Consider the following 13,600-nt stretch of genomic DNA (forward strand, 5'->3'; position numbering starts at 1 on the left):
GGCTCGAGCGTACGTTTGGGCTTCTGTGACGCAATGGAGTTTATCTCGAACTTTGTTGATTTCTTTATATTGTACACAAATTTCCTTTGGATTTGAAAAAATAAAATAACTTGTCAACATTCCTATTCGCTCCAAATAAGTTGTTTTTTTAAGAAGAGTTTCAAATATTTTCCTTGTTGTGTTAAAACCATCCGCACATAGAGCACATTACTTGATTGCATTAACAAACTTAAGCAGTTTTAAGCATACATTTACGAAGCAAATAATATTCCAAAATAAAATAAAAATACAAGCTATGTTTCCAGCTCGGTTACGATTAGGTTAAGGGTGGAGGTTACAAAAAAATGCAAGCCATTAAATTGCATTAAAAAAAAAATTAAATACAATTTTAACTATAATTATGAACATAAACTAAATAAAACATACTTCCAAAGAAAAACTATTCTAGAACAAATTAATATGCACTAAAAAGTAAAAAAAAATTATGGCATATTCTTCTACAATAACGTAAGTATAATTATTGTTATTTTTGGATTCGGTGTCAGCCAAGGAAACATAAATTAATTGAAAATTAATTCCATTATGTTTTCAACACAAAGACGACAATTTTAATATCGATACTACTGGGGGATAATCTTTTTTTTAGTGCGAAGCCTACCTTCGATACAATTATAGACTTGACAAATAAATTATAAAGTATTCAACAAAAAATTTCCCAATGACTTGAATTATTTGAAATAGTATATATAAGAAGAATTTAGTGTGCTTTTTAGACTCTGGTATAATCCAATAACAAACTAATAATAAGCTTTCAACAAAACAAAAGATTTTATGAAACACCATGTTGAAGGCTGTCATTACTTCTACCTTCTAGGCTAAAAGTAGAAATAGCCGAGAATGGACTTAGTAGCTGGCATGCCTTGCATATCCATTCTTTGGTTTCGAAAAAACAGAAGAGAGTGGTCAGGATTTTTCATTGTCAAAAAGGGACCTCGTGTCGGGTTGTGTTCCGATTTTGGTAAGATTTTTGGCGACAAACAAATAGGCAGCTCGTCCCATTATGCAGACTATGAATGTGAATTGAATGAGTGGCGTTTTAGCAATTATGCTGAGCAATAAATAAAGAACCATTCTGTCATTCGCAATGGACGTGCGCATAAAAATAAAAACTGCTTAAATGGCATATTTTTTTCCAGTGATTTTATTTGATATGTTTTTTTTTTTCTGGTATTTACTATATTGTGTACTTTGTGCGTTGAAAAGCGACAATCGTCATCATTTTATTGCGCAATCTCTGCCATTTTTAATTAACTACAATATTCAGATTCATGCGCCTGCATGTCCGTGTGTTTGAACAGCGCACAAAGTGGCAGCTTAATTTGGTTTGAATCGTGAGAGCTTTGCAATATCATTGTCACAAAAAAAAAACGAATTTGCATGCAATTGGACAACGAGTGTGACGTGATAAAGTGAAAATTTTTAAAATTGATGTACACAAAGTGTTTAATATTTAACTTAACGAACAGCTTATAGACAAAAGCAGCTTTTAAGCTATAGTATATAGTATGATCAATAAGTTTTAATACTCGCATTTCTGTTGCTGTTTGATTTTCGAAATGTGGGTCAGGGACTGAAGGTCATAAATCTAAAATAGTTTGCCAGTTTTCAGGACCTGTGTCTGACGCCATTCACGCCCTTTTATGCGATAATTAATGGTCCTGTGATGTGAGCAATTAATATTGTTTGTGCTATTGTTTATACTTATTAGCAAAACAAATGTAAATGAACTGCAAAATATGGACGACGTTATCAAAACTGACTCAAATTGTAATCATCATTATAGTAGTACCAAATAGCTTAGGACTAGAATTACACTGCTATTTTTTTATACACTGACAGAAATACATTTAATTGGACAGCAGGAATATTAATTCATGTTGACATAACTACTTTAAAATATCCTTAACTTAGAAACTTTGCAAGGCGATTCTCGATTTACGATTAGATTTACAACCCTAAATAATTTGTGCAATTAATAATTCAGACTAAAGCTATAAGACCATTATTAAACTGTGGAGCTAGTATCAGGGAAATGCCTTGAAATATTACTTTTAAGATGAGTTTAAATAGATCTACTGCCAATTAATAGACTAGTAATTCGTTAGCTGTTATTACAAGTAAACAGGAATTTAAATGGGTTTACTATGTATCGAAGGATGAATTATATATATGCTAAGGCCACTACTTGCTTAGCATAAAAGTATCAGCAAGTTTTTAAAAGCTTTTATCGGCTTTTTTATTTCTTTAATTTCTTATGTCCATCGACTGCATTGTTTGTCAATGAAAAAACGAAAAATATTACTTACACGTATCGATGATGATGAAAAGCAGGGGAAATTTGAGTGCTCGACAAACTAAACTGCTTCGATGACAGAAAGAAAGAGTTGTTTACGATTGCAACATATTTTGGAATTCATTTAGATTACAACTCAAACCCTCGACTCTGTTGCATTGCACTCAAACAAGATGCAGGAAGTTCATGGAAGTTTTGAAATGGTTCTGCATAGTTTTGCATTCATATACCTAGAGTGTTTTCAAATGACATTACCATTGTGATTGCGTCGGTTAGCAGTTCGGGCAGACTTCCGGTGGTCTTCCACTGGCATGCTGGTTATGTAAGTGGACGATTTTAATATGATTCAGTCGTCGCTGTGCTACTAACTGAATCTCAGTCCAGGCATAGCCACAATGCCGACACAACGCCGGCGGCGGCTACAACAACAGGAGCAGCCACAATATCATGGCATCCAGTTGAAAGTTATCAGGAGGTTGTCGCCAATGCCCCAACAAGAGAACGGTAACTGGGCTGCCAAAGCAGATTAAGTTTTTTAATTAATTCTTCCCGCTCGGAGCGGTTTCGATGCCAACGACGTTGACAACGCTCCGGATTCTGCCTTCGCCTCTGCTTCTGCTTCTGCCTCTGGCGCTACGAGCATCGTAATCTACCATTAAAGTCAATTAGTTTCATAAATTCGCGCTGACACACATTTGATTAAAAAGTTGTTGTTGGCCGAAAAAGCGCGATGCGGCAGGCCAATCGAGGCGAACAGGTCTTTGCAAACAGGGAAAATTTGAGCGAAGCTAATCAGATTACTAGTTGAGATACAGATACGGATACATTTAACAGATATCTAGTATATTTGCAGCAATTGGCAATACTTTCTGTATCGGAAACTTGTCTAGCTTTAGGTTTCAAATTCCCAATTCACATTAGAGCATGATGGATCAAATTGCATTAACTAGAAGTTTTCACATCATTATATTGCTTTATCCACGAATATGAATTAGTATTACAATTCAATAATCGATTAGAAGTCCAGCTTACAGATTTTCGATTTGAAGTTTTGGTTTAGTGGCGTAGTCATTGAAGTAATTATACATTATTTTTAACATTTAAAAACGATTGTTTGCCACCAAAAAGCAGGGCTGTGAAAACTTTCTGTCTGCCTGTCTGTCTGAACAAAAGAAATACTTTATTGCATAACTTGTACATTATAATTATTAGTGAAAGTGAAAACTATTCGCTTTTACAACAAAGAGACGGATTAAAATAAAATAAAGTTTGGTACCTAAAGGTAATCTATTAATTTTTACTCAACGAATAACTGACATATAAACTAAAATATTTGAAATCGAATAAATGCGGATTTTTTGTATAATTTTTCCCAATTTACACAGTTACACACAATTGTTGTTCAACTTTTTAAATTTCCCCATTTTGTTGAATTAAGTTAGACACATTAAATTAATATTTTTAAAGTGAATAAATTGAAATTTAATTTTAAACTAGAATCAATTTTTGAACCTTAAGCAGAACAGGTTTATAATCACTTTTTGTCTTGACTTTTTAATAACACTTTAGTTTGCATTTGTCCTTACGTTATCTCCGTAATGAAGGGACTCTGCATAATCTGGACTTTCTTTGCTATTTAATTTCTGAAAAGCTGTGAAAGAAAGTAGTCGGAGTTCTATAATGTTCTATAATTTTCCAAGCTATCTGAGTTTTCCAATAGTTGTGCCCTCTCCACTGAATGAACAGCTTTGTCGATAGGATATCTTCTATATTTCACTTTAATATAAAACGCAACGAAGCGGCGAAGGAAGAAATATGTATGTCTGTAATATATACTCGTATATATCTGTGTATATATTGCACATAGTACAAATTTGCTTTTAATTACAGTTTAGCGAAAGTTTCTGTGCTGTCTCGTTGAAGCCGGCCCCACTACAAAAATTTCTCTTATTGCTGCATCAGGGCTTAAAACTAAAAAGTTCGTTGTTTGATTTAAGTGTTGAAAGAAGCGCCCAAAACTTTGGCGTTTTGGAGATTTTTGCCAAAAACTTGCAAGTATTTTCATTGATTTGGAGCGCACGTACACATCTATCTATATATATGTACATGTCTACTATATATATATATATATATATATATATATATGTAAGATTTATTAGGTTTATAAATCGTTTAATAAAGTATATCGAGTATTTGACAAACAATAAGAATAGTATTATATAATAACATAAGACTTAAAAATATGTTTAGACGCCGACTTTTGCAACTTCTGACCAACTTTAGTGACTGCTGTACAACTTTACTACTGACGACTGAATGCCACGACTGCTGCTTACGACTGTTGAAAAACGACTATCCCACGACTTCTTCTTAATTACACCTTCGCCTGATCGGGGGTGCCAACTGATGATAATGGCACAAGGATGCCACTTTACACTCGGCCATCCTGCTCATCATCTGTCTCAGATGATTCTCCAGCTTCATCGTCTTCGTCTTGACCCATGTAACGCCACAGTTTCATAGAATCAGTACAAGTTGAAGTCTGATTCGGACCCTGGAACTCTGCAACTTTCTTCACGTCGAACCTTCCATTACGTTTTATTTTGGTAACCTCGTATGGCCCGATATATTTCGGAGCCAGCTTTTTACCATTTACAAACTGTGTTACTTTAATGGCTACTAAGTCTGCTAATTGGTAACCACTATGCTTACGTCGCTTTTTGTCAAAATTCTTCTTGTAGCAACTTTGAGCTTTTTCAATCTGTACTCTGGCATCAGCTCTGATTTGGTTGCGTTCATCCTGCAAGCCTTCCAGTAGCTCGTCCTGAAGAATTTTCACCACTTCCAGATCAGATTCATTACGCATTTTGACGCCGAACATAATTTCAAACGGAGTGTACTTCGTAGATGAGTGGACATGTGTATTAATAGATCGTTGCACCTGTGATGTATATTTATACCATTTTGACGGCTCGGCTGCAGACATTTTTGACAAAACAGACAGAATAACTCGGTTGACTCTCTCTATCTGCCCATTTCCTCTTGGGATCCCTGTAGTAGTCTCGATGTGCTCTATTTTGTGTTCCTCACAAAAATCTTTAAACTGCTTCGATATAAATGCTGCTCCTTTGTCGCTGATAATACGCCGTGGATTCCCAAAGATAGCTACCCACGAGCTGATATGTTTAACAACTTCTTGCGCATCGGTAGACTTTGTTGGATACAACCATGTGTATTTTGAAAACCCGTCAACAGCAGCGAATATGTATTTGTACTTCTTTGCAGTCAGGTCCAATGATCCCAAATGATCTACATGGAGTGTACTCAGCGGCTGATCTTCTTTGTCGATACAATGCAAAAAATCATCTTGTTTACCCAGCTTTCTGTTATGTGTTATACACTCAATGCAATTCGCGATAAATTCCACAACTTTTTTCTCTAAGTGTGCTATAAAATAGTCCTGCTGAATGTGATGCATGGTTTTCTTCACACCCATATGACCAAAGTTATGAGCATTCCTGATAACTTCTTTTTCCATGCATTTCGGTACGGCTAGCAAATCAATACCATCTACTTGTTTATAAATCAGCTGATTTCTGACCTTGTAGTTTGCGTATGGTTTCAGTTTTAAAATTTCTGCAACTGCAACTAAGGTTTCATCTTTGCGTTGGGCCTTTAAAAATTGTGCCTGAACTTCTGTGCTTACGATCATGACTGGGAATCGACTGAGGCTGTCGACATGCTTCATCCTTATACCAGCGCGATGTTCTATGGTATACGTAAAATCTTGCAGATACATTAACCACTGCACTACTTCTCTGGGAATTTCTTTTTTCGTTGATGTCATCTTAAACGCTGCGCAATCAGTAACGAGAACAAATTCACTGCCCATTAAATAATGTCGTAGCTTTTTTGTTGCTAAATATGCTGCTTTCACTTCCAAAAAATAGCTATGCAACTTTTCTTCTTGAGGTGTCGTTTTTTTACTCCAGTACAGAATAGGATGCCACTTGCCATCATGCTGCTGGAGAAGAGTAGCACCAAACCCATCTTTTGACGCATCAACATGTAACTGTGTTGCCGCATTCTGCATAAATATCTTCAATACTGGTTCATTCGTCAAAGCATTCTTTAATTGTTCTATCGCCTGTACATGTAACCCTTCAATTTTGAATTCGGCTTCTTTTCTCAACAATTGTGTCAACGGTCTGGCTAGTAATGCATAATCTTTAACGAACTTTCGAAAATACCCCGTTAGTCCAAGAAAGGCCTGTACTCCCCGTATGTTTTTGGGAAGAGGAAAATTCTTCACAGCTTTTACCTTTTCTTGACCTGGCCAAACACGTCCGTTTTCTACTTCATGACCCAGAAAATTTATTTTCTTCTTTAAGAACTGACACTTGGCCCATTTTATATCAAGCCCATACATTTCTGCCTGCTTCAGTACAATTCGCATATTTTCCAAACATTGACCAGCTGAATCTCCGAAAATAACTATGTCGTCAACATACATCTCCATTATGCCTTTGTTAATCAATGTTTGAAATATGTAATTAACGTATCGTACGAACACTGCTGGGGAGTTGCAAAATCCAAAGGGTGCCCTATTAAATTCATACAACCCTTCCTTGGTAACAAACGCTGTATACTTTCGACTTTGCTCCTCTACCTGCACATGAAAAAAGCCATTTCGCAAATCCATAACAGTAAAATATTTCGCATTTTGCATCTTCTCGAGTACTTCTTCGACAACTGGTACTGGGAACCTATCCTTAAGTACGAGGGTATTCAGCTTACGATAGTCCACACATAATCGGTAGGTCCTATCTTTCTTTTTGGCCAACACCACCTTGCTTGCAACGTTTGACGACGACTCTCTGATAATGCCACAGTGAAGCCATTCATCCACCTGTTTTCGTACAAATTCACGTTCTGTTGTAGACAATCGGCTTGGACTTTCGCGAAAAGCGATGCTTGGAACATTCGGTATGATGGTCATTTTTATTGGGCATTCTACTGCATTGTCCACCGGCTTGTAATTGGCGATCATTTGTTTGACTGGTTCGGCATACTGGGATTCAACATTTAAATCGATCTCGCTTGCTGGACTTACCACGTTAAAAACATTCAACTCAGACTGCTCATCATCAGCTTTTGTTTGCGCCTGTACGAACGTGTAACCATTGGAATTTAGTGTGACAGTAAACTTCTGTAAAAAGTCATAGCCAACAATTATTTCAACTTTTAGACTTGCATCTGGTACAACAAGAAATGTATGATTTGTCACAAAACCATCGACCTCAACTGTTTCTGTAAATTCACCCAACACGACAGTGGCAATATTGCCTAAGCCAAACAGTTTAGTAAAATTCTTTTGCAACTTTTGGTCACCGAAAATGTTTTCATATTTTTGTTTTCGCATAAGTGAAACATCCGCGCCAGTGTCAATCAAACACGATACAACTGCTTTCCCGATTTTTATTTCTTTAACGCGATTTTCCTTTAATACAATGTTAACGCTTTGTTTGCTTGCCACGCACTGCTTCGCTCTGTGACCGACACCGTTACACTTAAAACATTTTGTTTCTCGTTTACATTCTGCCCGCTTATGTTCTGTTGAACCGCAATTGTAGCAATGCTGCTGTTGTTGTTGTTTGTCTCCTACTTTATCAACGTTTTCGCGACGTTTGTTATACGAACTGCTCTTTGCCACTAATTCAGTAAGCTCATACCGACTTCGAAGTTCTTTGTACGTGGGCGCACTGTACAACGGAAATTTTAGATCGTCACGCACGTCTAAGCCATCAACTATATAATTTATAACCGACTGATCTTCAACTTGTCCAAGTGATGCTATTTTTCGCATCTGGAGCACATAATCATGAAAATTTTCCGACACACACGCTTTTTTCCGCTTTTGCAACATTTTATGTACTTCGGCACTGCTCAGCTGTTTATCAAATTCTTCTATTAAGGCTGCACATAACATTTCATAATTTGATACAGTAATAGTTTCCACAAATAATTTGGCCGTGCCAACCATTTTATTTCTTGCATTCACATACTTTTGTTTTTCACTTAATTCGTATGCCTCGGCGTTTTCGTCGAAATTATTTACCCACTGCTTAACTGGTATAGCTATGCCATCGAAATCAGGGACTACTTTTGCAAAGCTTTCCACCGACACACTGTTCTTGTTTGGGTTAGAATCGTTCTTTTCACTCAGCATTTTAATTAAAATTGACAAATCGTGGTTTTGTATACATGTGTGTGTCTCCTCAGAATACATTCTTTTCTCGGTATTTTCAACTGCGCAATTATCATGTAGTTCGACGTTCGCACCTTTTTCTTTTATTCCTGCCGTTGTGCCTTGTTCGCACTTGTATATATTTATCTCTTTTTCGCACGTATGATTTACACTTTGTTCATCATTTACCACTGCTCTGCTTTCCTCTACCATTTCAAACGTTAGATCGAGATCGTCTACACTTTGTGATGTCTTTCCATTTTCCATGCGCGCCACCGGCAACAGATTTTTCTTGCTTGGTGCGCCATTTTTATTTTTTCTGCTTGAGCGTATCATTTTTAAGCACTGCAACTTTTAGATGTATTATTTCAACTGACTGCGTATGAAAATTTATGCGGCTGAGCCCTTATGTAAGAATCATTTTTTATGAATGCTTCACTTAAAAACTTTGAACTGTTCTGAATATTTGTCCGGCTGCTCGACACGGTTGAGCCCCCATGTAAGATTTATTAGGTTTATAAATCGTTTAATAAAGTATATCGAGTATTTGACAAACAATAAGAATAGTATTATATAATAACATAAGACTTAAAAATATGTTTAGACGCCGACTTTTGCAACTTCTGACCAACTTTAGTGACTGCTGTACAACTTTACTACTGACGACTGAATGCCACGACTGCTGCTTACGACTGTTGAAAAACGACTATCCCACGACTTCTTCTTAATTACACCTTCGCCTGATCGGGGGTGCCAACTGATGATAATGGCACAAGGATGCCACTTTACATATATATATATATATATATATATATATAGTATGTATAACAATTTGTTATGGACCGTTTGCTAATGATTGTTACCGCAATAGTTTAAACTTGAAGTGTGCTTTGTTTTTGTTTTTGCTTTACTGAAATGTGAGCTTTTTAGGGGAGAAAACACACACGCACACACACATACGCACACACACACACCCGCATGTGCATGTAATAGAGGGTTCAAAGATTCTACTTATTTATAATTGTGTGTGTCTTTCAATTTTCTTTTTGCTTTTGTGAGACTCGTTTGAGACAAAAACGGCAAACAATTTACAGAAGTAATTTCCTAATTGGTTAAAGCGCTTCACAAACACACTCAAATAAACGCACACACACACACACACGCTCTCAGGCATGCTCCTAACTTGGCCATTCATAATGTGCATGCGTGTGTGTGTGAGGCCAAATGTAGTGCAGACAATTGAAGCACTTGTGCTAATTGTTGTGATAAAGAGCCGTTAAGCCGTTAACTATGTTGGAAATGTGCAAAGTTATTGGTTAAGAGAGTGTGTGTGTGTCCCATCCCCTTCTAATCTTAACCTCTCTCTCTTTCCCACTCTTATCAGTCAATGGGAATGTGGGTTATGGCTGTTGCTTCCGTTTCCGGTCCGTACGAATAAATATTTAAATAATGAAGCGATTGAGGAACACGCCCAGAAAATATATTGTGGAATAATTATATTGGGAGTATATAGTATTTGGCAGGATAGATTTTCACATGTCAATTATATTCTTCTTGATACTCAAAGAAAACTTAAAAAGGATAGTAAAACGCTTAAATATATATAACACGTTAAACCAAAAGCGTTTTTGGAATTAGTTGTATAATAAGTATTTAAGCAATGCAGCGAACGAGAGGCACGCCTACAAAATATATTGTGGAATATTTTATTTTATTATTTGGCAAAATAGATTTTCATATGTCAATTATATTCTTCTTGATACTCAAAGAAAACTTAAGAAAGGAGGAATTATGATAGGAAAGCGCTTAAATAAAGTGTGCGAAATAAGACAAAGAAATTTTTTGTTTTAAAAACTATATTGCGTTATTTTTGGACTGTTTTTACCAAATTCTCTTTTGCTTTTAGCCAGAGTACCGTTTACATTTACAGCTAAAATTATTTTGCAGCTTCGTTTGGTCAAATAACAAAAACCAATATTTTTTTAATAGTCCTAAACAAACGGTAATGCATTTCATTAAATCGAGCGCCTATTATTATTCATAACCTTAATTATATTAATTAGTTTTTAAAGGACTATTCGGACAACTTTCCCATTCCAGGACAATATCTACTTAGAGATCCTTTCAGTATTACACTGCCTTCCATTGGCGTAAACTTTATTTGAGAGAACCCTCCAAAGGTTCTGCATTGGTTTTAGATCTGGGCTTTTTGAAAAAACCGAAAATCCATGGTTGAAAAACGTTCGTTAGACTAAGTTCATGACAAATTTGGGATCTGATGCTCTTTTTGATTGCAACATTTTTTTTCGTCAAAAAAGTCTAAAGTTTGTTAAATTTGCTAGAGTTCCTAGAACATGGGCGACCGTACAGCAATCTGAAAATCATGTGTCAAAAAAAGTGTTGAATTTGTTATTTCAAAAAACAATTAATTCATCTTGAGTGGAGTAGATGCGGAAATACGATACTACTATGTTCTGAGAATTCAATATGGTTGAAGAAATCAATAATTGATATTTTAAGGATGAAAATAGAAATTTCGGTTTTGAAAGATCTTCGAAAAGTGAATGGAAGTCTAACATTCATGATCCCTAGATCCAGAAGTTTGTAAAATCTGTAAAGCTGAGAAAAAAATAATGCATACTTATTTGTTCGTTTTGAAAGATCTTCGAAAAATGAATGCTAGTCTAATTTTCATGATCCCTAGATCATGAAGTTTATAAAATCTTGAAGTATGTACTATTTGAAGCATATATGTATTTGATCGAAAAGTGACTTTTCAGATGAAACAAAAATATTTGCCATCAAGTCAAATTAGAGTTGGTTCCATTTGGGGCAGTTGGTGATAGATATTGGTAATTAAATAAATTAATTAAATAAATGAAAAATACGCATTGTATTGTAAAAATGAAACATAGTTACGTTCACCTTATTTGTAAGTGATGTTCATTTGAAATTCATTGATTTGTTGTTCACAATTCATACAAACTTACCGGCTTCGCACAAAATTATCGGCCAAGCTTCTCTGGCCATATTTCAAAATTAAAGCAGCTTGATTTCTGGTGGGGAAAATGGCCAAAAATGTCGCAATATTTAAGAACACCTATCCAGTTGGGTTTCTGTCAATTCTATATAGTCTGGGGACAAAGCCACTGCACATATGGGATAAGGTTTCTAAAACTGGACACATAAAGCGTATGATGGATAATGATATTCAGAGCCTTGTTCTAGAACTGGGTGGTCCCACACTGAGCACATTTCTGGCATGCCCGAAGGATGCTTCAAAGAAGTTGGGCATTAAACATCCTTATCTAATATTAATTGTTAAGAACGTGAAAAAGTCCTTTTTATTCGAAGTACAGATACTGGATGATACGAATATGCGACGACGTTTTCGAGCCAGCAATACACAGGCGGCGGCACGTATTAGACCGCTTCGGTGTACAATGCCCCTTAACTTAGAGGATGGCTGGAATCTGATTCAATTCGATTTGGCGGACTTTACGCGTCGCGCGTATGGTACGAAATATCTTGAGACCCTGCGCATACAGATACACGCAAGTTGTCGGGTGAGGCGTATATATTTTGCGGATCGTAGGTATACAGAGGCAGAGCTGCCACCAGAATTCAAGCTGTGTCTGCCCGCCCCAAAAGTTCTATCAAAACCTAAGAACGGCTTTATAGACGTTATATGACAGCAGACATATCACCAAATTCCAAATGAGATGCAGGTACTTACATACTGATGTGTAATAATTGAATACAGATCGACTCTCTCCTATTTATAGAGCTTGCTAATGATCCCCCCGATAGTCGACTGGTGCTGGAAGCCGCGGATGACCTTTCGCCTCAATAAAATTTTTAATAACAAATGTGTAGGTTGCCCTTGAGAAAGAGCATCAGAATCGAAGTTAACGTCTACGTAGACTTGCAGTAACCTTTTTGAAAAGATCTGTGTGGTGGGGTGATGAAACGATCAGACTGGATATAAAATTTCTAGATTTTCTGTCGACTTCGTATTACCTCGTTACGATAAAGGCACGTCATATGCAATAAATTCAAAAATTTCAAACATACTCTTCTCCCTATGGTGGCAGAGGGTCGGGCATAATTAATTATTTGGCTGGGAATTGTGGGGAACAGTGATCGGCCCACCTCCCCCTCCTCCGCCCCATCCACTGCCAGTTGAAAGTTAAGCACTTGACGTTGGAGCGTGCCTGAACTATTTGCCCTGTCGTTGGCACACACACATACATACATATCTGGGCATGTATATAGATGAACTCACGCACACGCCCCTAAACTAAAAGTCACTTGCCGACAAAAAGTTGTAAGAGCACGCGACACAGTCAAAAGTTTCTGCCACATGGGCAATGCCAAAGATGATGGAGAACAGCAACAAGACGAAATGGCAACAACACCAGCGTCTTCTAAGCCAGCAGCAATTTCTTGGCCAGCAAACACACACACGCACACACACACACACACACAATAACACACTCTTCAAATCAAAATCAAAGCTATGAGTGGCAGTGTTGTCGGCTCAGCTCATTACCGCTTCTTGCAAGCTAATAGAAAAGGCTTCTAATGCCAGACAGACAAATTCTTAACGCAATCAAACAACAATATGAGGAACTCACGTTCAATATTCATAATAATTATAAATATAACTTTTAATAATATTGCGATAGAAATTAAATTTTGTGCTTTAAGATTAATTCTAAGTTACGAATCAACCGTATCATCCTTTTATATTTAACTTAAAATCAACATCGCATTCGCAAATCGTATGTACAACAAAAACAAAAACTGGCTTGGTCGTAGCTCTAATGGGCTTCAATTGTCTGCTTGGAAATGGAAAATGAAAATAGATAAAAAAATCTAAATAATATTTCAATTTTTGTATCAAAGGCAACTGCCTGAATAGCAGTAGATGGAAACAGTGCCTAGCATCAAAAGGAAAGCCAAAAAATTATTTTAAAAAAAAAATAAACTCTCCCCCA

The 13,600-nt window shown here is 36.4% G+C and overlaps 1 pseudogene; it reads left to right on the forward strand.

Annotated features, from left to right (window-relative positions):
- Positions 1–11,595: 11,595 nt before the first annotated feature.
- LOC115628727 lies at positions 11,596–12,669 on the forward strand (annotated as a pseudogene).
- Positions 12,670–13,600: the final 931 nt, after the last annotated feature.

Source organism: Scaptodrosophila lebanonensis, unplaced genomic scaffold (assembly GCF_003285725.1).
Source record: "Scaptodrosophila lebanonensis strain 11010-0011.00,11010-0021.00 unplaced genomic scaffold, SlebRS2 tig00000123-arrow-arrow-pilon, whole genome shotgun sequence".
Taxonomy (NCBI): Eukaryota; Metazoa; Arthropoda; class Insecta; order Diptera; family Drosophilidae; genus Scaptodrosophila; species Scaptodrosophila lebanonensis.